General features: G+C 45.0%; 20 non-coding genes across 20 annotated transcripts; all 20 read left to right on the top strand.

The window, feature by feature from the left end:
- Window positions 1-1,036: 1,036 nt before the first annotated feature.
- Window positions 1,037-1,227, top strand: LOC141209202 (U2 spliceosomal RNA). The gene has a single exon (XR_012279405.1). It is a non-coding gene; the product is annotated as a U2 spliceosomal RNA (small nuclear RNA).
- Window positions 1,228-2,348: 1,121 nt separating this feature from the next.
- On the top strand, window positions 2,349-2,539 carry LOC141209190 (U2 spliceosomal RNA). Its single transcript, XR_012279394.1, has one exon. It is a non-coding gene; the product is annotated as a U2 spliceosomal RNA (small nuclear RNA).
- Window positions 2,540-3,659: 1,120 nt separating this feature from the next.
- LOC141209179 (U2 spliceosomal RNA) lies at window positions 3,660-3,850 on the top strand. The gene has a single exon (XR_012279383.1). It is a non-coding gene; the product is annotated as a U2 spliceosomal RNA (small nuclear RNA).
- Window positions 3,851-4,971: 1,121 nt separating this feature from the next.
- Window positions 4,972-5,162, top strand: LOC141209167 (U2 spliceosomal RNA). The gene has a single exon (XR_012279372.1). It is a non-coding gene; the product is annotated as a U2 spliceosomal RNA (small nuclear RNA).
- Window positions 5,163-6,281: 1,119 nt separating this feature from the next.
- Window positions 6,282-6,471, top strand: LOC141210447 (U2 spliceosomal RNA). Its single transcript, XR_012280615.1, has one exon. It is a non-coding gene; the product is annotated as a U2 spliceosomal RNA (small nuclear RNA).
- Window positions 6,472-7,591: 1,120 nt separating this feature from the next.
- On the top strand, window positions 7,592-7,781 carry LOC141210443 (U2 spliceosomal RNA). Its single transcript, XR_012280611.1, has one exon. It is a non-coding gene; the product is annotated as a U2 spliceosomal RNA (small nuclear RNA).
- Window positions 7,782-8,902: 1,121 nt separating this feature from the next.
- LOC141209156 (U2 spliceosomal RNA) lies at window positions 8,903-9,093 on the top strand. The gene has a single exon (XR_012279360.1). It is a non-coding gene; the product is annotated as a U2 spliceosomal RNA (small nuclear RNA).
- A 1,122-nt stretch (window positions 9,094-10,215) lies between these two features.
- Window positions 10,216-10,406, top strand: LOC141210356 (U2 spliceosomal RNA). Its single transcript, XR_012280528.1, has one exon. It is a non-coding gene; the product is annotated as a U2 spliceosomal RNA (small nuclear RNA).
- Window positions 10,407-11,531: 1,125 nt separating this feature from the next.
- Window positions 11,532-11,722, top strand: LOC141209144 (U2 spliceosomal RNA). Its single transcript, XR_012279349.1, has one exon. It is a non-coding gene; the product is annotated as a U2 spliceosomal RNA (small nuclear RNA).
- Window positions 11,723-12,846: 1,124 nt separating this feature from the next.
- Window positions 12,847-13,037, top strand: LOC141209133 (U2 spliceosomal RNA). The gene has a single exon (XR_012279338.1). It is a non-coding gene; the product is annotated as a U2 spliceosomal RNA (small nuclear RNA).
- A 1,119-nt stretch (window positions 13,038-14,156) lies between these two features.
- Window positions 14,157-14,347, top strand: LOC141209122 (U2 spliceosomal RNA). The gene has a single exon (XR_012279327.1). It is a non-coding gene; the product is annotated as a U2 spliceosomal RNA (small nuclear RNA).
- A 1,118-nt stretch (window positions 14,348-15,465) lies between these two features.
- LOC141210049 (U2 spliceosomal RNA) lies at window positions 15,466-15,656 on the top strand. The gene has a single exon (XR_012280229.1). It is a non-coding gene; the product is annotated as a U2 spliceosomal RNA (small nuclear RNA).
- Window positions 15,657-16,776: 1,120 nt separating this feature from the next.
- On the top strand, window positions 16,777-16,967 carry LOC141210091 (U2 spliceosomal RNA). Its single transcript, XR_012280269.1, has one exon. It is a non-coding gene; the product is annotated as a U2 spliceosomal RNA (small nuclear RNA).
- Window positions 16,968-18,087: 1,120 nt separating this feature from the next.
- Window positions 18,088-18,278, top strand: LOC141210209 (U2 spliceosomal RNA). Its single transcript, XR_012280384.1, has one exon. It is a non-coding gene; the product is annotated as a U2 spliceosomal RNA (small nuclear RNA).
- A 1,119-nt stretch (window positions 18,279-19,397) lies between these two features.
- LOC141209110 (U2 spliceosomal RNA) lies at window positions 19,398-19,588 on the top strand. Its single transcript, XR_012279315.1, has one exon. It is a non-coding gene; the product is annotated as a U2 spliceosomal RNA (small nuclear RNA).
- A 1,125-nt stretch (window positions 19,589-20,713) lies between these two features.
- Window positions 20,714-20,904, top strand: LOC141209098 (U2 spliceosomal RNA). Its single transcript, XR_012279303.1, has one exon. It is a non-coding gene; the product is annotated as a U2 spliceosomal RNA (small nuclear RNA).
- Window positions 20,905-22,025: 1,121 nt separating this feature from the next.
- Window positions 22,026-22,216, top strand: LOC141209087 (U2 spliceosomal RNA). Its single transcript, XR_012279292.1, has one exon. It is a non-coding gene; the product is annotated as a U2 spliceosomal RNA (small nuclear RNA).
- A 1,126-nt stretch (window positions 22,217-23,342) lies between these two features.
- LOC141209075 (U2 spliceosomal RNA) lies at window positions 23,343-23,533 on the top strand. The gene has a single exon (XR_012279281.1). It is a non-coding gene; the product is annotated as a U2 spliceosomal RNA (small nuclear RNA).
- A 1,125-nt stretch (window positions 23,534-24,658) lies between these two features.
- Window positions 24,659-24,849, top strand: LOC141209064 (U2 spliceosomal RNA). Its single transcript, XR_012279270.1, has one exon. It is a non-coding gene; the product is annotated as a U2 spliceosomal RNA (small nuclear RNA).
- Window positions 24,850-25,970: 1,121 nt separating this feature from the next.
- On the top strand, window positions 25,971-26,161 carry LOC141209051 (U2 spliceosomal RNA). The gene has a single exon (XR_012279259.1). It is a non-coding gene; the product is annotated as a U2 spliceosomal RNA (small nuclear RNA).
- The last annotated feature ends 530 nt before the right edge of the window (window positions 26,162-26,691 follow it).

The raw sequence follows: 26,691 nt of genomic DNA, 5'->3' as shown, positions 1-26,691 counted from the left end.
TGGCTTTGCTTTTCTTCTCCTCATTGGATTTTTCATGTTAAAAGTTGCAGAAGCCAGATGACAAGCTCATTTTGGTTCAACTTCAGCAACTGTGCATTGCATTGCCATGTAATGTAATGTAATGCAATGCTATCTATCTAGCTCTCCCTCTATACTTCCTTTTGGATAAACAGACATATTAGGCAAGCATTTTGGAGCTTTCACCTAAATAACTACAGGTGGTGAGATAAGCTGCACAATATAATTGACCTTTCAGTATATTGTTGCACACACACCATCTATTTAGCAAATGCCCTTGTTATCAACAGCAGCCTTTTAAACTCACCTGAGCTAACAGGTATGTGAGCTGGTTACTCTGCTGCGCTTAAAATTTATTTTTTGGTTTGCTACAATGCCTTTTCTGAAACGTTGTCTCCCTCTGCTGGAACACTGACTTCTTTCATTTAATGCCTGCAGACTATAAAAGAGAAACCAACCCAAAAAGTTTGGTTGATTAGTCTGTGGCATTCTTTTAAACTGTTGCTTATGGCGGTCTCTGTGAGCTTCTCAGTGACATTCAGCCATCCAGGTATCCCGCCTGCAGTAGACGGAATGTAGCAATGGAACGCTGGCTGCGCGTGTCATAATAGGCTCTGAGCCTTTATATACCTGCGCACAGCAGCAGCCACCTTCAGTCTGCTGCTGGACAGCCAGCAGCAGCAGCAGCAGGAGAGGTAATTAATCAGCAACCCTCCTGCTAAGGGTAGACAGCTGCTCGTTCCACCCCCCCCCCCCCCGCCTTAATTGGTTCTCCTCCCTTCCAACGGTGTTGAGGCGGGTGGGAACAGCCGGGGGTTGAGGGTACTGTGCTAAAAGAGGTGGAGTTATGCAGATCTAAAACGCGTGGATTGCAGCAGCAGCAAGCCGAAAAGTGCAGGCATGTGAGGGATCTAGAGGTTGACAGCATGTCTTCTTAACGGGAGTCCAGGTGGCCATCTCCACAAATGGACTTTTCAGAATCCTTGGGTGGCACCGTAGTCGGAAACCAATTCTGGTTATCGCTTCTCGGCCTTTTGGCTAAGATCAAGTGTAGTATCTGTTCTTATCAGTTTAATATCTGATACGTCCCCTATCTGGGGACCATATATTAAATGGATTTTTAGAACAGGGAGATGGAAAAAGAGCTTGCTCTGTCCACTCCACGCATTGACCTGGTATTGCAGTATCTCCAGGACCGGTGCACCCCTTCTTTAATGCAGTTTCTAAAATCAGAAAGAATTGAATTCAATGCTTTTTGTTCATTTTGCTTGTTTGTCGGATTTTGGGATGGACTCTTTGGCTTTGCTTTTCTTCTCCTCATTGGATTTTTCATGTTAAAAGTTGCAGAAGCCAGATGACAAGCTCATTTTGGTTCAACTTCAGCAACTGTGCATTGCATTGCCATGTAATGTAATGTAATGCAATGCTATCTATCTAGCTCTCCCTCTATACTTCCTTTTGGATAAACAGACATATTAGGCAAGCATTTTGGAGCTTTCACCTAAATAACTACAGGTGGTGAGATAAGCTGCACAATATAATTGACCTTTCAGTATATTGTTGCACACACACCATCTATTTAGCAAATGCCCTTGTTATCAACAGCAGCCTTTTAAACTCACCTGAGCTAACAGGTATGTGAGCTGGTTACTCTGCTGCGCTTAAAATTTCTTTTTTGGTTTGCTACAATGCCTTTTCTGAAACGTTGTCTCCCTCTGCTGGAACACTGACTTCTTTCATTTAATGCCTGCAGACTATAAAAGAGAAACCAACCCAAAAAGTTTGGTTGATTAGTCTGTGGCATTCTTTTAAACTGTTGCTTATGGCGGTCTCTGTGAGCTTCTCAGTGACATTCAGCCATCCAGGTATCCCGCCTGCAGTAGACGGAATGTGGCAATGGAACGCTGGCTGCGCGTGTCATAATAGGCTCTGAGCCTTTATATACCTGCGCACAGCAGCAGCCACCTTCAGTCTGCTGCTGGACAGCCAGCAGCAGCAGCAGCAGGAGAGGTAATTAATCAGCAACCCTCCTGCTAAGGGTAGACAGCTGCTCGTTCCACCCCCCCCCCCGCCTTAATTGGTTCTCCTCCCTTCCAACGGTGTTGAGGCGGGTGGGAACAGCCGGGGGTTGAGGGTACTGTGCTAAAAGAGGTGGAGTTATGCAGATCTAAAACGCGTGGATTGCAGCAGCAGCAAGCCGAAAAGTGCAGGCATGTGAGGGATCTAGAGGTTGACAGCATGTCTTCTTAACGGGAGTCCAGGTGGCCATCTCCACAAATGGACTTTTCAGAATCCTTGGGTGGCACCGTAGTCGGAAACCAATTCTGGTTATCGCTTCTCGGCCTTTTGGCTAAGATCAAGTGTAGTATCTGTTCTTATCAGTTTAATATCTGATACGTCCCCTATCTGGGGACCATATATTAAATGGATTTTTAGAACAGGGAGATGGAAAAAGAGCTTGCTCTGTCCACTCCACGCATTGACCTGGTATTGCAGTATCTCCAGGACCGGTGCACCCCTTCTTTAATGCAGTTTCTAAAATCAGAAAGAATTGAATTCAATGCTTTTTGTTCATTTTGCTTGTTTGTCGGATTTTGGGATGGACTCTTTGGCTTTGCTTTTCTTCTCCTCATTGGATTTTTCATGTTAAAAGTTGCAGAAGCCAGATGACAAGCTCATTTTGGTTCAACTTCAGCAACTGTGCATTGCATTGCCATGTAATGTAATGTAATGCAATGCTATCTATCTAGCTCTCCCTCTATACTTCCTTTTGGATAAACAGACACATTAGGCAAGCATTTTGGAGCTTTCACCTAAATAACTACAGGTGGTGAGATAAGCTGCACAATATAATTGACCTTTCAGTATATTGTTGCACACACACCATCTATTTAGCAAATGCCCTTGTTATCAACAGCAGCCTTTTAAACTCACCTGAGCTAACAGGTATGTGAGCTGGTTACTCTGCTGCGCTTAAAATTTCTTTTTTGGTTTGCTACAATGCCTTTTCTGAAACGTTGTCTCCCTCTGCTGGAACACTGACTTCTTTCATTTAATGCCTGCAGACTATAAAAGAGAAACCAACCCAAAAAGTTTGGTTGATTAGTCTGTGGCATTCTTTTAAACTGTTGCTTATGGAGGTCTCTGTGAGCTTCTCAGTGACATTCAGCCATCCAGGTATCCCGCCTGCAGTAGACGGAATGTGGCAATGGAACGCGGGCTGCGCGTGTCATAATAGGCTCTGAGCCTTTATATACCTGCGCACAGCAGCAGCCACCTTCAGTCTGCTGCTGGACAGCCAGCAGCAGCAGCAGCAGGAGAGGTAATTAATCAGCAACCCTCCTGCTAAGGGTAGACAGCTGCTCGTTCCACCCCCCCCCCGCCTTAATTGGTTCTCCTCCCTTCCAACGGTGTTGAGGCGGGTGGGAACAGCCGGGGGTTGAGGGTACTGTGCTAAAAGAGGTGGAGTTATGCAGATCTAAAACGCGTGGATTGCAGCAGCAGCAAGCCGAAAAGTGCAGGCATGTGAGGGATCTAGAGGTTGACAGCATGTCTTCTTAACGGGAGTCCAGGTGGCCATCTCCACAAATGGACTTTTCAGAATCCTTGGGTGGCACCGTAGTCGGAAACCAATTCTGGTTATCGCTTCTCGGCCTTTTGGCTAAGATCAAGTGTAGTATCTGTTCTTATCAGTTTAATATCTGATACGTCCCCTATCTGGGGACCATATATTAAATGGATTTTTAGAACAGGGAGATGGAAAAAGAGCTTGCTCTGTCCACTCCACGCATTGACCTGGTATTGCAGTATCTCCAGGACCGGTGCACCCCTTCTTTAATGCAGTTTCTAAAATCAGAAAGAATTGAATTCAATGCTTTTTGTTCATTTTGCTTGTTTGTCGGATTTTGGGATGGACTCTTTGGCTTTGCTTTTCTTCTCCTCATTGGATTTTTCATGTTAAAAGTTGCAGAAGCCAGATGACAAGCTCATTTTGGTTCAACTTCAGCAACTGTGCATTGCATTGCCATGTAATGTAATGTAATGCAATGCTATCTATCTAGCTCTCCCTCTATACTTCCTTTTGGATAAACAGACATATTAGGCAAGCATTTTGGAGCTTTCACCTAAATAACTACAGGTGGTGAGATAAGCTGCACAATATAATTGACCTTTCAGTATATTGTTGCACACACACCATCTATTTAGCAAATGCCCTTGTTATCAACAGCAGCCTTTTAAACTCACCTGAGCTAACAGGTATGTGAGCTGGTTACTCTGCTGCGCTTAAAATTTCTTTTTTGGTTTGCTACAATGCCTTTTCTGAAACGTTGTCTCCCTCTGCTGGAACACTGACTTCTTTCATTTAATGCCTGCAGACTATAAAAGAGAAACCAACCCAAAAAGTTTGGTTGATTAGTCTGTGGCATTCTTTTAAACTGTTGCTTATGGCGGTCTCTGTGAGCTTCTCAGTGACATTCAGCCATCCAGGTATCCCGCCTGCAGTAGACGGAATGTGGCAATGGAACGCTGGCTGCGCGTGTCATAATAGGCTCTGAGCCTTTATATACCTGCGCACAGCAGCAGCCACCTTCAGTCTGCTGCTGGACAGCCAGCAGCAGCAGCAGCAGGAGAGGTAATTAATCAGCAACCCTCCTGCTAAGGGTAGACAGCTGCTCGTTCCACCCCCCCCCCCGCCTTAATTGGTTCTCCTCCCTTCCAACGGTGTTGAGGCGGGTGGGAACAGCCGGGGGTTGAGGGTACTGTGCTAAAAGAGGTGGAGTTATCCAGATCTAAAACGCGTGGATTGCAGCAGCAGCAAGCCGAAAAGTGCAGGCATGTGAGGGATCTAGAGGTTGACAACATGTCTTCTTAACGGGAGTCCAGGTGGCCATCTCCACAAATGGACTTTTCAGAATCCTTGGGTGGCACCGTAGTCGGAAACCAATTCTGGTTATCGCTTCTCGGCCTTTTGGCTAAGATCAAGTGTAGTATCTGTTCTTATCAGTTTAATATCTGATACGTCCCCTATCTGGGGACCATATATTAAATGGATTTTTAGAACAGGGAGATGGAAAAAGAGCTTGCTCTGTCCACTCCACGCATTGACCTGGTATTGCAGTATCTCCAGGACCGGTGCACCCCTTCTTTAATGCAGTTTCTAAAATCAGAAAGAATTGAATTCAATGCTTTTTGTTCATTTTGCTTGTTTGTCGGATTTTGGGATGGACTCTTTGGCTTTGCTTTTCTTCTCCTCATTGGATTTTTCATGTTAAAAGTTGCAGAAGCCAGATGACAAGCTCATTTTGGTTCAACTTCAGCAACTGTGCATTGCATTGCCATGTAATGTAATGTAATGCAATGCTATCTATCTAGCTCTCCCTCTATACTTCCTTTTGGATAAACAGACATATTAGGCAAGCATTTTGGAGCTTTCACCTAAATAACTACAGGTGGTGAGATAAGCTGCACAATATAATTGACCTTTCAGTATATTGTTGCACACACACCATCTATTTAGCAAATGCCCTTGTTATCAACAGCAGCCTTTTAAACTCACCTGAGCTAACAGGTATGTGAGCTGGTTACTCTGCTGCGCTTAAAATTTCTTTTTTGGTTTGCTACAATGCCTTTTCTGAAACGTTGTCTCCCTCTGCTGGAACACTGACTTCTTTCATTTAATGCCTGCAGACTATAAAAGAGAAACCAACCCAAAAAGTTTGGTTGATTAGTCTGTGGCATTCTTTTAAACTGTTGCTTATGGCGGTCTCTGTGAGCTTCTCAGTGACATTCAGCCATCCAGGTATCCCGTCTGCAGTAGACGGAATGTGGCAATGGAACGCTGGCTGCGCGTGTCATAATAGGCTCTGAGCCTTTATATACCTGCGCACAGCAGCAGCCACCTTCAGTCTGCTGCTGGACAGCCAGCAGCAGCAGCAGCAGGAGAGGTAATTAATCAGCAACCCTCCTGCTAAGGGTAGACAGCTGCTCGTTCCACCCCCCCCCGCCTTAATTGGTTCTCCTCCCTTCCAACGGTGTTGAGGCGGGTGGGAACAGCCGGGGGTTGAGGGTACTGTGCTAAAAGAGGTGGAGTTATGCAGATCTAAAACGCGTGGATTGCAGCAGCAGCAAGCCAAAAAGTGCAGGCATGTGAGTGATCTAGAGGTTGACAGCATGTCTTCTTAACGGGAGTCCAGGTGGCCATCTCCACAAATGGACTTTTCAGAATCCTTGGGTGGCACCGTAGTCGGAAACCAATTCTGGTTATCGCTTCTCGGCCTTTTGGCTAAGATCAAGTGTAGTATCTGTTCTTATCAGTTTAATATCTGATACGTCCCCTATCTGGGGACCATATATTAAATGGATTTTTAGAACAGGGAGATGGAAAAAGAGCTTGCTCTGTCCACTCCACGCATTGACCTGTATTGCAGTATCTCCAGGACCGGTGCACCCCTTCTTAAATGCAGTTTCTAAAATCAGAAAGAATTGAATTCAATGCTTTTTGTTCATTTTGCTTGTTTGTCGGATTTTGTGATGGACTCTTTGGCTTTGCTTTTCTTCTCCTCATTGGATTTTTCATGTTAAAAGTTGCAGAAGCCAGATGACAAGCTCATTTTGGTTCAACTTCAGCAACTGTGCATTGCATTGCCATGTAATGTAATGTAATGCAATGCTATCTATCTAGCTCTCCCTCTATACTTCCTTTTGGATAAACAGACATATTAGGCAAGCATTTTGGAGCTTTCACCTAAATAACTACAGGTGGTGAGATAAGCTGCACAATATAATTGACCTTTCAGTATATTGTTGCACACACACCATCTATTTAGCAAATGCCCTTGTTATCAACAGCAGCCTTTTAAACTCACCTGAGCTAACAGGTATGTGAGCTGGTTACTCTGCTGCGCTTAAAATTTCTTTTTTGGTTTGCTACAATGCCTTTTCTGAAACGTTGTCTCCCTCTGCTGGAACACTGACTTCTTTCATTTAATGCCTGCGGACTATAAAAGAGAAACCAACCCAAAAAGTTTGGTTGATTAGTCTGTGGCATTCTTTTAAACTGTTGCTTATGGCGGTCTCTGTGAGCTTCTCAGTGACATTCAGCCATCCAGGTATCCCGCATGCAGTAGACGGAATGTGGCAATGGAACGATGGCTGCACGGGTCATAATAGGCTCTGAGCCTTTATATACCTGCGCACAGCAGCAGCCACCTTCAGTCTGCTGCTGGACAGCCAGCAGCAGCAGCAGCAGGAGAGGTAATTAATCAGCAACCCTCCTGCTAAGGGTAGACAGCTGCTCGTTCCACCCCCCCCCCGCCTTAATTAGTTCTCCTCCCTTCCAACGGTGTTGAGGCGGGTGGGAACAGCCGGGGGTTGAGGGTACTGTGCTAAAAGAGGTGGAGTTATGCAGATCTAAAACGCGTGGATTGCAGCAGCAGCAAGCCGAAAAGTGCAGGCATGTGAGGGATCTAGAGGTTGACAGCATGTCTTCTTAACGGGAGTCAAGGTGGCCATCTCCACAAATGGACTTTTCAGAATCCTTGGGTGGCACCGTAGTCGGAAACCAATTCTGGTTATCGCTTCTCGGCCTTTTGGCTAAGATCAAGTGTAGTATCTGTTCTTATCAGTTTAATATCTGATACGTCCCCTATCTGGGGACCATATATTAAATGGATTTTTTGAACAGGGAGATGGAAAAAGAGCTTGCTCTGTCCACTCCACGCATTGACCTGTATTGCAGTATCTCCAGGACCGGTGCACCCCTTCTTTAATGCAGTTTCTAAAATCAGAAAGAATTGAATTCAATGCTTTTTGTTCATTTTGCTTGTTTGTCGGATTTTGGGATGGACTCTTTGGCTTTGCTTTTCTTCTTCTCATTGGATTTTTCATGTTAAAAGTTGCAGAAGCCAGATGACAAGCTCATTTTGGTTCAACTTCAGCAACTGTGCATTGCATTGCCATGTAATGTAATGTAATGCAATGCTATCTATCTAGCTCTCCCTCTATACTTCCTTTTGGATAAACAGACATATTAGGCAAGCATTTTGGAGCTTTCACCTAAATAACTACAGGTGGTGAGATAAGCTGCACAATATAATTGACCTTTCAGTATATTGTTGCACACACACCATCTATTTAGCAAATGCCCTTGTTATCAACAGCAGCCTTTTAAACTCACCTGAGCTAACAGGTATGTGAGCTGGTTACTCTGCTGCGCTTAAAATTTCTTTTTTGGTTTGCTACAATGCCTTTTCTGAAACGTTGTCTCCCTCTGCTGGAACACTGACTTCTTTCATTTAATGCCTGCAGACTATAAAAGAGAAACCAACCCAAAAAGTTTGGTTGATTAGTCTGTGGCATTCTTTTAAACTGTTGCTTATGGCGGTCTCTGTGAGCTTCTCAGTGACATTCAGCCATCCAGGTATCCCGCCTGCAGTAGACGGAATGTGGCAATGGAACGCTGGCTGCGCGTGTCATAATAGGCTCTGAGCCTTTATATACCTGCGCACAGCAGCAGCCACCTTCAGTCTGCTGCTGGACAGCCAGCAGCAGCAGCAGCAGGAGAGGTAATTAATCAGCAACCCTCCTGCTAAGGGTAGACAGCTGCTCGTTCCACCCCCCCCCCCGCCTTAATTGGTTCTCCTCCCTTCCAACGGTGTTGAGGCGGGTGGGAACAGCCGGGGGTTGAGGGTACTGTGCTAAAAGAGGTGGAGTTATGCAGATCTAAAACGCGTGGATTGCAGCAGCAGCAAGCCGAAAAGTGCAGGCATGTGAGGGATCTAGAGGTTGACAGCATGTCTTCTTAACGGGAGTCCAGGTGGCCATCTCCACAAATGGACTTTTCAGAATCCTTGGGTGGCACCGTAGTCGGAAACCAATTCTGGTTATCGCTTCTCGGCCTTTTGGCTAAGATCAAGTGTAGTATCTGTTCTTATCAGTTTAATATCTGATACGTCCCCTATCTGGGGACCATATATTAAATGGATTTTTAGAACAGGGAGATGGAAAAAGAGCTTGCTCTGTCCACTCCACGCATTGACCTGGTATTGCAGTATCTCCAGGACCGGTGCACCCCTTCTTTAATGCAGTTTCTAAAATCAGAAAGAATTGAATTCAATGCTTTTTGTTCATTTTGCTTGTTTGTCGGATTTTGGGATGGACTCTTTGGCTTTGCTTTTCTTCTCCTCATTGGATTTTTCATGTTAAAAGTTGCAGAAGCCAGATGACAAGCTCATTTTGGTTCAACTTCAGCAACTGTGCATTGCATTGCCATGTAATGTAATGTAATGCAATGCTATCTATCTAGCTCTCCCTCTATACTTCCTTTTGGATAAACAGACATATTAGGCAAGCATTTTGGAGCTTTCACCTAAATAACTACAGGTGGTGAGATAAGCTGCACAATATAATTGACCTTTCAGTATATTGTTGCACACACACCATCTATTTAGCAAATGCCCTTGTTATCAACAGCAGCCTTTTAAACTCACCTGAGCTAACAGGTATGTGAGCTGGTTACTCTTCTGCGCTTAAAATTTCTTTTTTGGTTTGCTACAATGCCTTTTCTGAAACGTTGTCTCCCTCTGCTGGAACACTGACTTCTTTCATTTAATGCCTGCAGACTATAAAAGAGAACCCAACCCAAAAAGTTTGGTTGATTAGTCTGTGGCATTCTTTTAAACTGTTGCTTATGGCGGTCTCTGTGAGCTTCTCAGTGACATTCAGCCATCCAGGTATCCCGCCTGCAGTAGACGGAATGTGGCAATGGAACGCTGGCTGCGCGTGTCATAATAGGCTCTGAGCCTTTATATACCTGCGCACAGCAGCAGCCACCTTCAGTCTGCTGCTGGACAGCCAGCAGCAGCAGCAGCAGGAGAGGTAATTAATCAGCAACCCTCCTGCTAAGGGTAGACAGCTGCTCGTTCCACCCCCCCCCCCCGCCTTAATTGGTTCTCCTCCCTTCCAACGGTGTTGAGGCGGGTGGGAACAGCCGGGGGTTGAGGGTACTGTGCTAAAAGAGGTGGAGTTATGCAGATCTAAAACGCGTGGATTGCAGCAGCAGCAAGCCGAAAAGTGCAGGCATGTGAGGGATCTAGAGGTTGACAGCATGTCTTCTTAACGGGAGTCCAGGTGGCCATCTCCACAAATGGACTTTTCAGAATCCTTGGGTGGCACCGTAGTCGGAAACCAATTCTGGTTATCGCTTCTCGGCCTTTTGGCTAAGATCAAGTGTAGTATCTGTTCTTATCAGTTTAATATCTGAAACGTCCCCTATCTGGGGACCATATATTAAATGGATTTTTAGAACAGGGAGATGGAAAAAGAGCTTGCTCTGTCCACTCCACGCATTGACCTGGTATTGCAGTATCTCCAGGACCGGTGCACCCCTTCTTTAATGCAGTTTCTAAAATCAGAAAGAATTGAATTCAATGCTTTTCGTTCATTTTGCTTGTTTGTCGGATTTTGGGATGGACTCTTTGGCTTTGCTTTTCTTCTCCTCATTGGATTTTTCATGTTAAAAGTTGCAGAAGCCAGATGACAAGCTCATTTTGGTTCAACTTCAGCAACTGTGCATTGCATTGCCATGTAATGTAATGTAATGCAATGCTATCTATCTAGCTCTCCCTCTATACTTCCTTTTGGATAAACAGACATATTAGGCAAGCATTTTGGAGCTTTCACCTAAATAACTACAGGTGGTGAGATAAGCTGCACAATATAATTGACCTTTCAGTATATTGTTGCACACACACCATCTATTTAGCAAATGCCCTTGTTATCAACAGCAGCCTTTTAAACTCACCTGAGCTAACAGGTATGTGAGCTGGTTACTCTGCTGCGCTTAAAATTTCTGTTTTGGTTTGCTACAATGCCTTTTCTGAAACGTTGTCTCCCTCTGCTGGAACACTGACTTCTTTCATTTAATGCCTGCAGACTATAAAAGAGAAACCAACCCAAAAAGTTTGGTTGATTAGTCTGTGGCATTCTTTTAAACTGTTGCTTATGGCGGTCTCTGTGAGCTTCTCAGTGACATTCAGCCATCCAGGTATCCCGCCTGCAGTAGACGGAATGTGGCAATGGAACGCTGGCTGCGCGTGTCATAATATGCTCTGAGCCTTTATATACCTGCGCACAGCAGCAGCCACCTTCAGTCTGCTGCTGGACAGCCAGCAGCAGCAGCAGCAGGAGAGGTAATTAATCAGCAACCCTCCTGCTAAGGGTAGACAGCTGCTCGTTCCACCCCCCCCCCCCCCCGCCTTAATTGGTTCTCCTCCCTTCCAACGGTGTTGAGGCGGGTGGGAGCAGCCGGGGGTTGAGGGTACTGTGCTAAAAGAGGTGGAGTTATGCAGATCTAAAACGCGTGGATTGCAGCAGCAGCAAGCCGAAAAGTGCAGGCATGTGAGGGATCTAGAGGTTGACAGCATGTCTTCTTAACGGGAGTCCAGGTGGCCATCTCCACAAATGGACTTTTCAGAATCCTTGGGTGGCACCGTAGTCGGAAACCAATTCTGGTTATCGCTTCTCGGCCTTTTGGCTAAGATCAAGTGTAGTATCTGTTCTTATCAGTTTAATATCTGATACGTCCCCTATCTGGGGACCATATATTAAATGGATTTTTAGAACAGGGAGATGGAAAAAGAGCTTGCTCTGTCCACTCCACGCATTGACCTGGTATTGCAGTATCTCCAGGACCGGTGCACCCCTTCTTTAATGCAGTTTCTAAAATCAGAAAGAATTGAATTCAATGCTTTTCGTTCATTTTGCTTGTTTGTCGGATTTTGGGATGGACTCTTTGGCTTTGCTTTTCTTCTCCTCATTGGATTTTTCATGTTAAAAGTTGCAGAAGCCAGATGACAAGCTCATTTTGGTTCAACTTCAGCAACTGTGCATTGCATTGCCATGTAATGTAATGTAATGCAATGCTATCTATCTAGCTCTCCCTCTATACTTCCTTTTGGATAAACAGACATATTAGGCAAGCATTTTGGAGCTTTCACCTAAATAACTACAGGTGGTGAGATAAGCTGCACAATATAATTGACCTTTCAGTATATTGTTGCACACACACCATCTATTTAGCAAATGCCCTTGTTATCAACAGCAGCCTTTTAAACTCACCTGAGCTAACAGGTATGTGAGCTGGTTACTCTGCTGCGCTTAAAATTTCTTTTTTGGTTTGCTACAATGCCTTTTCTGAAACGTTGTCTCCCTCTGCTGGAACACTGACTTCTTTCATTTAATGCCTGCAGACTATAAAAGAGAAACCAACCCAAAAAGTTTGGTTGATTAGTCTGTGGCATTCTTTTAAACTGTTGCTTATGGCGGTCTCTGTGAGCTTCTCAGTGACATTCAGCCATCCAGGTATCCCGCCTGCAGTAGACGGAATGTGGCAATGGAACGCTGGCTGCGCGTGTCATAATATGCTCTGAGCCTTTATATACCTGCGCACAGCAGCAGCCACCTTCAGTCTGCTGCTGGACAGCCAGCAGCAGCAGCAGCAGGAGAGGTAATTAATCAGCAACCCTCCTGCTAAGGGTAGACAGCTGCTCGTTCCACCCCCCCCCCCCCCGCCTTAATTGGTTCTCCTCCCTTCCAACGGTGTTGAGGCGGGTGGGAGCAGCCGGGGGTTGAGGGTACTGTGCTAAAAGAGGTGGAGTTATGCAGATCTAAAACGCGTGGATTGCAGCAGCAGCAAGCCGAAAAGTGCAGGCATGTGAGGGATCTAGAGGTTGACAGCATGTCTTCTTAACGGGAGTCCAGGTGGCCATCTCCACAAATGGACTTTTCAGAATCCTTGGGTGGCACCGTAGTCGGAAACCAATTCTGGTTATCGCTTCTCGGCCTTTTGGCTAAGATCAAGTGTAGTATCTGTTCTTATCAGTTTAATATCTGATACGTCCCCTATCTGGGGACCATATATTAAATGGATTTTTAGAACAGGGAGATGGAAAAAGAGCTTGCTCTGTCCACTCCACGCATTGACCTGGTATTGCAGTATCTCCAGGACCGGTGCACCCCTTCTTTAATGCAGTTTCTAAAATCAGAAAGAATTGAATTCAATGCTTTTTGTTCATTTTGCTTGTTTGTCGGATTTTGGGATGGACTCTTTGGCTTTGCTTTTCTTCTCCTCATTGGATTTTTCATGTTAAAAGTTGCAGAAGCCAGATGACAAGCTCATTTTGGTTCAACTTCAGCAACTGTGCATTGCATTGCCATGTAATGTAATGTAATGCAATGCTATCTATCTAGCTCTCCCTCTATACTTCCTTTTGGATAAACAGACATATTAGGCAAGCATTTTGGAGCTTTCACCTAAATAACTACAGGTGGTGAGATAAGCTGCACAATATAATTGACCTTTCAGTATATTGTTGCACACACACCATCTATTTAGCAAATGCCCTTGTTATCAACAGCAGCCTTTTAAACTCACCTGAGCTAACAGGTATGTGAGCTGGTTACTCTGCTGCGCTTAAAATTTCTTTTTTGGTTTGCTACAATGCCTTTTCTGAAACGTTGTCTCCCTCTGCTGGAACACTGACTTCTTTCATTTAATGCCTGCAGACTATAAAAGAGAAACCAACCCAAAAAGTTTGGTTGATTAGTCTGTGGCATTCTTTTAAACTGTTGCTTATGGCGGTCTCTGTGAGCTTCTCAGTGACATTCAGCCATCCAGGTATCCCGCCTGCAGTAGACGGAATGTGGCAATGGAACGCTGGCTGCGCGTGTCATAATAGGCTCTGAGCCTTTATATACCTGCGCACAGCAGCAGCCACCTTCAGTCTGCTGCTGGACAGCCAGCAGCAGCAGCAGCAGGAGAGGTAATTAATCAGCAACCCTCCTGCTAAGGGTAGACAGCTGCTCGTTCCACCCCCCCCCGCCTTAATTGGTTCTCCTCCCTTCCAACGGTGTTGAGGCGGGTGAGAACAGCCGGGGGTTGAGGGTACTGTGCTAAAAGAGGTGGAGTTATGCAGATCTAAAACGCGTGGATTGCAGCAGCAGCAAGCCAAAAAGTGCAGGCATGTGAGGGATCTAGAGGTTGACAGCATGTCTTCTTAACGGGAGTCCAGGTGGCCATCTCCACAAATGGACTTTTCAGAATCCTTGGGTGGCACCGTAGTCGGAAACCAATTCTGGTTATCGCTTCTCGGCCTTTTGGCTAAGATCAAGTGTAGTATCTGTTCTTATCAGTTTAATATCTGATACGTCCCCTATCTGGGGACCATATATTAAATGGATTTTTAGAACAGGGAGATGGAAAAAGAGCTTGCTCTGTCCACTCCACGCATTGACCTGGTATTGCAGTATCTCCAGGACCGGTGCACCCCTTCTTTAATGCAGTTTCTAAAATCAGAAAGAATTGAATTCAATGCTTTTTGTTCATTTTGCTTGTTTGTCGGATTTTGGGATGGACTCTTTGGCTTTGCTTTTCTTCTCCTCATTGGATTTTTCATGTTAAAAGTTGCAGAAGCCAGATGACAAGCTCATTTTGGTTCAACTTCAGCAACTGTGCATTGCATTGCCATGTAATGTAATGTAATGCAATGCTATCTATCTAGCTCTCCCTCTATACTTCCTTTTGGATAAACAGACATATTAGGCAAGCATTTTGGAGCTTTCACCTAAATAACTACAGGTGGTGAGATAAGCTGCACAATATAATTGACCTTTCAGTATATTGTTGCACACACACCATCTATTTAGCAAATGCCCTTGTTATCAACAGCAGCCTTTTAAACTCACCTGAGCTAACAGGTATGTGAGCTGGTTACTCTGCTGCGCTTAAAATTTCTTTTTTGGTTTGCTACAATGCCTTTTCTGAAACATTGTCTCCCTCTGCTGGAACACTAACTTCTTTCATTTAATGCCTGCAGACTATAAAAGAGAAACCAACCCAAAAAGTTTGGTTGATTAGTCTGTGGCATTCTTTTAAACTGTTGCTTATGGCGGTCTCTGTGAGCTTCTCAGTGACATTCAGCCATCCAGGTATCCCGCCTGCAGTAGACGGAATGTGGCAAGGGAACGCTGGCTGCGCGTGTCATAATAGGCTCTGAGCCTTTATATACCTGCGCACAGCAGCAGCCACCTTCAGTCTGCTGCTGGACAGCCAGCAGCAGCAGCAGCAGGAGAGGTAATTAATCAGCAACCCTCCTGCTAAGGGTAGACAGCTGCTCGTTCCACCCCCCCCGCCTTAATTGGTTCTCCTCCCTTCCAACGGTGTTGAGGCGGGTGGGAACAGCCGGGGGTTGAGGGTACTGTGCTAAAAGAGGTGGAGTTATGCAGATCTAAAACGCGTGGATTGCAGCAGCAGCAAGCCGAAAAGTGCAGGCATGTGAGGGATCTAGAGGTTGACAGCATGTCTTCTTAACGGGAGTCCAGGTGGCCATCTCCACAAATGGACTTTTCAGAATCCTTGGGTGGCACCGTAGTCGGAAACCAATTCTGGTTATCGCTTCTCGGCCTTTTGGCTAAGATCAAGTGTAGTATCTGTTCTTATCAGTTTAATATCTGATACGTCCCCTATCTGGGGACCATATATTAAATGGAATTTTAGAACAGGGAGATGGAAAAAGAGCTTGCTCTGTCCACTCCACGCATTGACCTGGTATTGCAGTATCTCCAGGACCGGTGCACCCCTTCTTTAATGCAGTTTCTAAAATCAGAAAGAATTGAATTCAATGCTTTTTGTTCATTTTGCTTGTTTGTTGGATTTTGGGATGGACTCTTTGGCTTTGCTTTTCTTCTCCTCATTGGATTTTTCATGTTAAAAGTTGCAGAAGCCAGATGACAAGCTCATTTTGGTTCAACTTCAGCAACTGTGCATTGCATTGCCATGTAATGTAATGTAATGCAATGCTATCTATCTAGCTCTCCCTCTATACTTCCTTTTGGATAAACAGACATATTAGGCAAGCATTTTGGAGCTTTCACCTAAATAACTACAGGTGGTGAGATAAGCTGCACAATATAATTGACCTTTCAGTATATCGTTGCACACACACCATCTATTTAGCAAATGCCCTTGTTATCAACAGCAGCCTTTTAAACTCACCTGAGCTAACAGGTATGTGAGCTGGTTACTCTGCTGCGCTTAAAATTTCTTTTTTGGTTTGCTACAATGCCTTTTCTGAAACGTTGTCTCCCTCTGCTGGAACACTGACTTCTTTCATTTAATGCCTGCAGACTATAAAAGAGAAACCAACCCAAAAAGTTTGGTTGATTAGTCTGTGGCATTCTTTTAAACTGTTGCTTATGGCGGTCTCTGTGAGCTTCTCAGTGACATTCAGCCATCCAGGTATCCCGCCTGCAGTAGACGGAATGTGGCAATGGAACGCTGGCTGCGCGTGTCATAATAGGCTCTGAGCCTTTATATACCTGCGCACAGCAGCAGCCACCTTCAGTCTGCTGCTGGACAGCCAGCAGCAGCAGCAGCAGGAGAGGTAATTAATCAGCAACCCTCCTGCTAAGGGTAGACAGCTGCTCGTTCCACCCCCCCCCCGCCTTAATTGGTTCTCCTCCCTTCCAACGGTGTTGAGGCGGGTGGGAACAGCCGGGGGTTGAGGGTACTGTGCTAAAAGAGGTGGAGTTATGCAGATCTAAAACGCGTGGATTGCAGCAGCAGCAAGCCGAAAAGTGCAGGCATGTGAGGGATCTAGAGGTTGACAGCATGTCTTCTTAACGGGAGTCCAGGTGGCCATCTCCACAAATGGACTTTTCAGAATCCTTGGGTGGCACCGTAGTCGGAAACCAATTCTGGTTATCGCTTCTCGGCCTTTTGGCTAAGATCAAGTGTAGTATCTGTTCTTATCAGTTTAATATCTGATACGTCCCCTATCTGGGGACCATATAATAAATGGATTTTTAGAACAGGGAGATGGAAAAAGAGCTTGCTCTGTCCACTCCACGCATTGACCTGGTATTGCAGTATCTCCAGGACCGGTGCACCCCTTCTTTAATGCAGTTTCTAAAATCAGAAAGAATTGAATTCAATGCTTTTTGTTCATTTTGCTTGTTTGTCGGATTTTGGGATGGACTCTTTGGCTTTGCTTTTCTTCTCCTCATTGGATTTTTCATGTTAAAAGTTGCAGAAGCCAGATGACAAGCTCATTTTGGTTCAACTTCAGCAACTGTGCATTGCATTGCCATGTAATGTAATGTAATGCAATGCTATCTATCTAGCTCTCCCTCTATACTTCCTTTTGGATAAACAGACATATTAGGCAAGCATTTTGGAGCTTTCACCTAAATAACTACAGGTGGTGAGATAAGCTGCACAATATAATTGACCTTTCAGTATATTGTTGCACACACACCATCTATTTAGCAAATGCCCTTGTTATCAACAGCAGCCTTTTAAACTCACCTGAGCTAACAGGTATGTGAGCTGGTTACTCTGCTGCGCTTAAAATTTCTTTTTTGGTTTGCTACAATGCCTTTTCTGAAACGTTGTCTCCCTCTGCTGGAACACTGACTTCTTTCATTTAATGCCTGCAGACTATAAAAGAGAAACCAACCCAAAAAGTTTGCTTGATTAGTCTGTGGCATTCTTTTAAACTGTTGCTTATGGCGGTCTCTGTGAGCTTCTCAGTGACATTCAGCCATCCAGGTATCCCGCCTGCAGTAGACGGAATGTGGCAATGGAACGCTGGCTGCGCGTGTCATAATAGGCTCTGAGCCTTTATATACCTGCGCACAGCAGCAGCCACCTTCAGTCTGCTGCTGGACAGCCAGCAGCAGCAGCAGCAGGAGAGGTAATTAATCAGCAACCCTCCTGCTAAGGGTAGACAGCTGCTCGTTCCACCCCCCCCCCGCCTTAATTGGTTCTCCTCCCTTCCAACGGTGTTGAGGCGGGTGGGAACAGCCGGGGGTTGAGGGTACTGTGCTAAAAGAGGTGGAGTTATGCAGATCTAAAACGCGTGGATTGCAGCAGCAGCAAGCCGAAAAGTGCAGGCATGTGAGGGATCTAGAGGTTGACAGCATGTCTTCTTAACGGGAGTCCAGGTGGCCATCTCCACAAATGGACTTTTCAGAATCCTTGGGTGGCACCGTAGTCGGAAACCAATTCTGGTTATCGCTTCTCGGCCTTTTGGCTAAGATCAGGTGTAGTATCTGTTCTTATCAGTTTAATATCTGATACGTCCCCTATCTGGGGACCATATATTAAATGGATTTTTAGAACAGGGAGATGGAAAAAGAGCTTGCTCTGTCCACTCCACGCATTGACCTGGTATTGCAGTATCTCCAGGACCGGTGCACCCCTTCTTTAATGCAGTTTCTAAAATCAGAAAGAATTGAATTCAATGCTTTTTGTTCATTTTGCTTGTTTGTCGGATTTTGGGATGGACTCTTTGGCTTTGCTTTTCTTCTCCTCATTGGATTTTTCATGTTAAAAGTTGCAGAAGCCAGATGACAAGCTCATTTTGGTTCAACTTCAGCAACTGTGCATTGCATTGCCATGTAATGTAATGTAATGCAATGCTATCTATCTAGCTCTCCCTCTATACTTCCTTTTGGATAAACAGACTTATTAGGCAAGCATTTTGGAGCTTTCACCTAAATAACTACAGGTGGTGAGATAAGCTGCACAATATAATTGACCTTTCATTATATTGTTGCACACACACCATCTATTTAGCAAATGCCCTTGTTATCAACAGCAGCCTTTTAAACTCACCTGAGCTAACAGGTATGTGAGCTGGTTACTCTGCTGCGCTTAAAATTTCTTTTTTGGTTTGCTACAATGCATTTCTGAAACGTTGTCTCCCTCTGCTGGAACACTGACTTCTTTCATTTAATGCCTGCAGACTATAAAAGAGAAACCAACCCAAAAAGTTTGGTTGATTAGTCTGTGGCATTCTTTTAAACTGTTGCTTATGGCGGTCTCTGTGAGCTTCTCAGTGACATTCAGCCATCCAGGTATCCCGCCTGCAGTAGACGGAATGTGGCAATGGAACGCTGGCTGCGCGTGTCATAATAGGCTCTGAGCCTTTATATACCTGCGCACAGCAGCAGCCACCTTCAGTCTGCTGCTGGACAGCCAGCAGCAGCAGCAGCAGGAGAGGTAATTAATCAGCAACCCTCCTGCTAAGGGTAGACAGCTGCTCGTTCCACCCCCCCCCCGCCTTAATTGGTTCTCCTCCCTTCCAACGGTGTTGAGGCGGGTGGGAACAGCCGGGGGTTGAGGGTACTGTGCTAAAAGAGGTGGAGTTATGCAGATCTAAAACGCGTGGATTGCAGCAGCAGCAAGCCGAAAAGTGCAGGCATGTGAGGGATCTAGAGGTTGACAGCATGTCTTCTTAACGGGAGTCCAGGTGGCCATCTCCACAAATGGACTTTTCAGAATCCTTGGGTGGCACCGTAGTCGGAAACCAATTCTGGTTATCGCTTCTCGGCCTTTTGGCTAAGATCAAGTGTAGTATCTGTTCTTATCAGTTTAATATCTGATACGTCCCCTATCTGGGGACCATATATTAAATGGATTTTTAGAACAGGGAGATGGAAAAAGAGCTTGCTCTGTCCACTCCACGCATTGACCTGGTATTGCAGTATCTCCAGGACCGGTGCACCCCTTCTTTAATGCAGTTTCTAAAATCAGAAAGAATTGAATTCAATGCTTTTTGTTCATTTTGCTTGTTTGTCGGATTTTGGGATGGACTCTTTGGCTTTGCTTTTCTTCTCCTCATTGGATTTTTCATGTTAAAAGTTGCAGAAGCCAGATGACAAGCTCATTTTGGTTCAACTTCAGCAACTGTGCATTGCATTGCCATGTAATGTAATGTAATGCAATGCTATCTATCTAGCTCTCCCTCTATACTTCCTTTTGGATAAACAGACATATTAGGCAAGCATTTTGGAGCTTTCACCTAAATAACTACAGGTGGTGAGATAAGCTGCACAATATAATTGACCTTTCAGTATATTGTTGCACACACACCATCTATTTAGCAAATGCCCTTGTTATCAACAGCAGCCTTTTAAACTCACCTGAGCTAACAGGTATGTGAGCTGGTTACTCTGCTGCGCTTAAAATTTCTTTTTTGGTTTGCTACAATGCCTTTTCTGAAACGTTGTCTCCCTCTGCTGGAACACTGACTTCTTTCATTTAATACCTGCAGACTATAAAAGAGAAACCAACCCAAAAAGTTTGGTTGATTAGTCTGTGGCATTCTTTTAAACTGTTGCTTATGGCGGTCTCTGTGAGCTTCTCAGTGACATTCAGCCATCCAGGTATCCCGCCTGCAGTAGACGGAATGTGGCAATGGAACGCTGGCTGCGCGTGTCATAATAGGCTCTGAGCCTTTATATACCTGCGCACAGCAGCAGCCACCTTCAGTCTGCTGCTGGACAGCCAGCAGCAGCAGCAGCAGGAGAGGTAATTAATCAGCAACCCTCCTGCTAAGGGTAGACAGCTGCTCGTTCCACCCCCCCCCCCCCCCGCCTTAATTGGTTCTCCTCCCTTCCAACGGTGTTGAGGCGGGTGGGAACAGCCGGGGGTTGAGGGTACTGTGCTAAAAGAGGTGGAGTTATGCAGATATAAAACGCGTGGATTGCAGCAGCAGCAAGCCGAAAAGTGCAGGCATGTGAGGGATCTAGAGGTTGACAGCATGTCTTCTTAACGGGAGTCCAGGTGGCCATCTCCACAAATGGACTTTTCAGAATCCTTGGGTGGCACCGTAGTCAGAAACCAATTCTGGTTATCGCTTCTCGGCCTTTTGGCTAAGATCAAGTGTAGTATCTGTTCTTATCAGTTTAATATCTGATACGTCCCCTATCTGGGGACCATATATTAAATGGATTTTTAGAACAGGGAGATGGAAAAAGAGCTTGCTCTGTCCACTCCACGCATTGACCTGGTATTGCAGTATCTCCAGGACCGGTGCACCCCTTCTTTAATGCAGTTTCTAAAATCAGAAAGAATTGAATTCAATGCTTTTTGTTCATTTTGCTTGTTTGTCGGATTTTGGGATGGACTCTTTGGCTTTGCTTTTCTTCTCCTCATTGGATTTTTCATGTTAAAAGTTGCAGAAGCCAGATGACAAGCTCATTTTGGTTCAACTTCAGCAACTGTGCATTGCATTGCCATGTAATGTAATGTAATGCAATGCTATCTATCTAGCTCTCCCTCTATACTTCCTTTTGGATAAACAGACATATTAGGCAAGCATTTTGGAGCTTTCACCTAAATAACTACAGGTGGTGAGATAAGCTGCACAATATAATTGACCTTTCAGTATATTGTTGCACACACACCATCTATTTAGCAAATGCCCTTGTTATCAACAGCAGCCTTTTAAACTCACCTGAGCTAACAGGTATGTGAGCTGGTTACTCTGCTGCGCTTAAAATTTCTTTTTTGGTTTGCTACAATGCCTTTTCTGAAACGTTGTCTCCCTCTGCTGGAACACTGACTTCTTTCATTTAATGCCTGCAGACTATAAAAGAGAAACCAACCCAAAAAGTTTGGTTGATTAGTCTGTGGCATTCTTTTAAACTGTTGCTTATGGCGGTCTCTGTGAGCTTCTCAGTGACATTCAGCCATCCAGGTATCCCGCCTGCAGTAGACAGAATGTGGCAATGGAACGCTGGCTGCGCGTGTCATAATAGGCTCTGAGCCTTTATATACCTGCGCACAGCAGCAGCCACCTTCAGTCTGCTGCTGGACAGCCAGCAGCAGCAGCAGCAGGAGAGGTAATTAATCAGCAACCCTCCTGCTAAGGGTAGACAGCTGCTCGTTCCACCCCCCCCCCCGCCTTAATTGGTTCTCCTCCCTTCCAACGGTGTTGAGGCGGGTGGGAACAGCCGGGGGTTGAGGGTACTGTGCTAAAAGAGGTGGAGTTATGCAGATATAAAACGCGTGGATTGCAGCAGCAGCAAGCCGAAAAGTGCAGGCATGTGAGGGATCTAGAGGTTGACAGCATGTCTTCTTAACGGGAGTCCAGGTGGCCATCTCCACAAATGAACTTTTCAGAATCCTTGGGTGGCACCGTAGTCGGAAACCAATTCTGGTTATCGCTTCTCGGCCTTTTGGCTAAGATCAAGTGTAGTATCTGTTCTTATCAGTTTAATATCTGATACGTCCCCTATCTGGGGACCATATATTAAATGGATTTTTAGAACAGGGAGATGGAAAAAGAGCTTGCTCTGTCCACTCCACGCATTGACCTGGTATTGCAGTATCTCCAGGACCGGTGCACCCCTTCTTTAATGCAGTTTCTAAAATCAGAAAGAATTGAATTCAATGCTTTTTGTTCATTTTGCTTGTTTGTCGGATTTTGGGATGGACTCTTTGGCTTTGCTTTTCTTCTCCTCATTGGATTTTTCATGTTAAAAGTTGCAGAAGCCAGATGACAAGCTCATTTTGGTTCAACTTCAGCAACTGTGCATTGCATTGCCATGTAATGTAATGTAATGCAATGCTATCTATCTAGCTCTCCCTCTATACTTCCTTTTGGATAAACAGACATATTAGGCAAGCATTTTGGAGCTTTCACCTAAATAACTACAGGTGGTGAGATAAGCTGCACAATATAATTGACCTTTCAGTATATTGTTGCACACACACCATCTATTTAGCAAATGCCCTTGTTATCAACAGCAGCCTTTTAAACTCACCTGAGCTAACAGGTATGTGAGCTGGTTACTCTGCTGCGCTTAAAATTTCTTTTATGGTTTGCTACAATGCCTTTTCTGAAACGTTGTCTCCCTCTGCTGGAACACTGACTTCTTTCATTTAATGCCTGCAGACTATAAAAGAGAAACCAACCCAAAAAGTTTGGTTGATTAGTCTGTGGCATTCTTTTAAACTGTTGCTTATGGCGGTCTCTGTGAGCTTCTCAGTGACATTCAGCCATCCAGGTATCCCGCCTGCAGTAGACGGAATGTGGCAATGGAACGCTGGCTGCGCGTGTCATAATAGGCTCTGAGCCTTTATATACCTGCGCACAGCAGCAGCCACCTTCAGTCTGCTGCTGGACAGCCAGCAGCAGCAGCAGCAGCAGCAGGAGAGGTAATTAATCAGCAACCCTCCTGCTAAGGGTAGACAGCTGCTCGTTCCACCCCCCCCCCGCCTTAATTGGTTCTCCTCCCTTCCAACGGTGTTGAGGCGGGTGGGAACAGCCGGGGGTTGAGGGTACTGTGCTAAAAGAGGTGGAGTTATGCAGATCTAAAACGCGTGGATTGCAGCAGCAGCAAGCCGAAAAGTGCAGGCATGTGAGGGATCTAGAGGTTGACAGCATGTCTTCTTAACGGGAGTCCAGGTGGCCATCTCCACAAATGGACTTTTCAGAATCCTTGGGTGGCACCGTAGTCGGAAACCAATTCTGGTTATCGCTTCTCGGCCTTTTGGCTAAGATCAAGTGTAGTATCTGTTCTTATCAGTTTAATATCTGATACGTCCCCTATCTGGGGACCATATATTAAATGGATTTTTAGAACAGGGAGATGGAAAAAGAGCTTGCTCTGTCCACTCCACGCATTGACCTGGTATTGCAGTATCTCCAGGACCGGTGCACCCCTTCTTTAATGCAGTTTCTAAAATCAGAAAGAATTGAATTCAATGCTTTTTGTTCATTTTGCTTGTTTGTCGGATTTTGGGATGGACTCTTTGGCTTTGCTTTTCTTCTCCTCATTGGATTTTTCATGTTAAAAGTTGCAGAAGCCAGATGACAAGCTCATTTTGGTTCAACTTCAGCAACTGTGCATTGCATTGCCATGTAATGTAATGTAATGCAATGCTATCTATCTAGCTCTCCCTCTATACTTCCTTTTGGATAAACAGACATATTAGGCAAGCATTTTGGAGCTTTCACCTAAATAACTACAGGTGGTGAGATAAGCTGCACAATATAATTGACCTTTCAGTATATTGTTGCACACACACCATCTATTTAGCAAATGCCCTTGTTATCAACAGCAGCCTTTTAAACTCACCTGAGCTAACAGGTATGTGAGCTGGTTACTCTGCTGCGCTTAAAATTTCTTTTTTGGTTTGCTACAATGCCTTTTCTGAAACGTTGTCTCCCTCTGCTGGAACACTGACTTCTTTCATTTAATACCTGCAGACTATAAAAGAGAAACCAACCCAAAAAGTTTGGTTGATTAGTCTGTGGCATTCTTTTAAACTGTTGCTTATGGCGGTCTCTGTGAGCTTCTCAGTGACATTCAGCCATCCAGGTATCCCGCCTGCAGTAGACGGAATGTGGCAATGGAACGCTGGCTGCGCGTGTCATAATAGGCTCTGAGCCTTTATATACCTGCGCACAGCAGCAGCCACCTTCAGTCTGCTGCTGGACAGCCAGCAGCAGCAGCAGCAGGAGAGGTAATTAATCAGCAACCCTCCTGCTAAGGGTAGACAGCTGCTCGTTCCACCCCCCCCCCCCCCCGCCTTAATTGGTTCTCCTCCCTTCCAACGGTGTTGAGGCGGGTGGGAACAGCCGGGGGTTGAGGGTACTGTGCTAAAAGAGGTGGAGTTATGCAGATATAAAACGCGTGGATTGCAGCAGCAGCAAGCCGAAAAGTGCAGGCATGTGAGGGATCTAGAGGTTGACAGCATGTCTTCTTAACGGGAGTCCAGGTGGCCATCTCCACAAATGGACTTTTCAGAATCCTTGGGTGGCACCGTAGTCGGAAACCAATTCTGGTTATCGCTTCTCGGCCTTTTGGCTAAGATCAAGTGTAGTATCTGTTCTTATCAGTTTAATATCTGATACGTCCCCTATCTGGGGACCATATATTAAATGGATTTTTAGAACAGGGAGATGGAAAAAGAGCTTGCTCTGTCCACTCCACGCATTGACCTGGTATTGCAGTATCTCCAGGACCGGTGCACCCCTTCTTTAATGCAGTTTCTAAAATCAGAAAGAATTGAATTCAATGCTTTTTGTTCATTTTGCTTGTTTGTCGGATTTTGGGATGGACTCTTTGGCTTTGCTTTTCTTCTCCTCATTGGATTTTTCATGTTAAAAGTTGCAGAAGCCAGATGACAAGCTCATTTTGGTTCAACTTCAGCAACTGTGCATTGCATTGCCATGTAATGTAATGTAATGCAATGCTATCTATCTAGCTCTCCCTCTATACTTCCTTTTGGATAAACAGACATATTAGGCAAGCATTTTGGAGCTTTCACCTAAATAACTACAGGTGGTGAGATAAGCTGCACAATATAATTGACCTTTCAGTATATTGTTGCACACACACCATCTATTTAGCAAATGCCCTTGTTATCAACAGCAGCCTTTTAAACTCACCTGAGCTAACAGGTATGTGAGCTGGTTACTCTGCTGCGCTTAAAATTTCTTTTTTGGTTTGCTACAATGCCTTTTCTGAAACGTTGTCTCCCTCTGCTGGAACACTGACTTCTTTCATTTAATGCCTGCAGACTATAAAAGAGAAACCAACCCAAAAAGTTTGGTTGATTAGTCTGTGGCATTCTTTTAAACTGTTGCTTATGGCGGTCTCTGTGAGCTTCTCAGTGACATTCAGCCATCCAGGTATCCCGCCTGCAGTAGACAGAATGTGGCAATGGAACGCTGGCTGCGCGTGTCATAATAGGCTCTGAGCCTTTATATACCTGCGCACAGCAGCAGCCACCTTCAGTCTGCTGCTGGACAGCCAGCAGCAGCAGCAGCAGGAGAGGTAATTAATCAGCAACCCTCCTGCTAAGGGTAGACAGCTGCTCGTTCCACCCCCCCCCCCGCCTTAATTGGTTCTCCTCCCTTCCAACGGTGTTGAGGCGGGTGGGAACAGCCGGGGGTTGAGGGTACTGTGCTAAAAGAGGTGGAGTTATGCAGATATAAAACGCGTGGATTGCAGCAGCAGCAAGCCGAAAAGTGCAGGCATGTGAGGGATCTAGAGGTTGACAGCATGTCTTCTTAACGGGAGTCCAGGTGGCCATCTCCACAAATGAACTTTTCAGAATCCTTGGGTGGCACCGTAGTCGGAAACCAATTCTGGTTATCGCTTCTCGGCCTTTTGGCTAAGATCAAGTGTAGTATCTGTTCTTATCAGTTTAATATCTGATACGTCCCCTATCTGGGGACCATATATTAAATGGATTTTTAGAACAGGGAGATGGAAAAAGAGCTTGCTCTGTCCACTCCACGCATTGACCTGGTATTGCAGTATCTCCAGGACCGGTGCACCCCTTCTTTAATGCAGTTTCTAAAATCAGAAAGAATTGAATTCAATGCTTTTTGTTCATTTTGCTTGTTTGTCGGATTTTGGGATGGACTCTTTGGCTTTGCTTTTCTTCTCCTCATTGGATTTTTCATGTTAAAAGTTGCAGAAGCCAGATGACAAGCTCATTTTGGTTCAACTTCAGCAACTGTGCATTGCATTGCCATGTAATGTAATGTAATGCAATGCTATCTATCTAGCTCTCCCTCTATACTTCCTTTTGGATAAACAGACATATTAGGCAAGCATTTTGGAGCTTTCACCTAAATAACTACAGGTGGTGAGATAAGCTGCACAATATAATTGACCTTTCAGTATATTGTTGCACACACACCATCTATTTAGCAAATGCCCTTGTTATCAACAGCAGCCTTTTAAACTCACCTGAGCTAACAGGTATGTGAGCTGGTTACTCTGCTGCGCTTAAAATTTCTTTTATGGTTTGCTACAATGCCTTTTCTGAAACGTTGTCTCCCTCTGCTGGAACACTGACTTCTTTCA

This window comes from Phyllobates terribilis, unplaced genomic scaffold (assembly GCF_046119375.1).
Source record: "Phyllobates terribilis strain yellow unplaced genomic scaffold, ASM4611937v1 Scaffold_169__1_contigs__length_4117513, whole genome shotgun sequence".
Classification (NCBI taxonomy): Eukaryota; Metazoa; Chordata; class Amphibia; order Anura; family Dendrobatidae; genus Phyllobates; species Phyllobates terribilis.
This window is presented reverse-complemented; position numbering and strand designations above follow the sequence as displayed.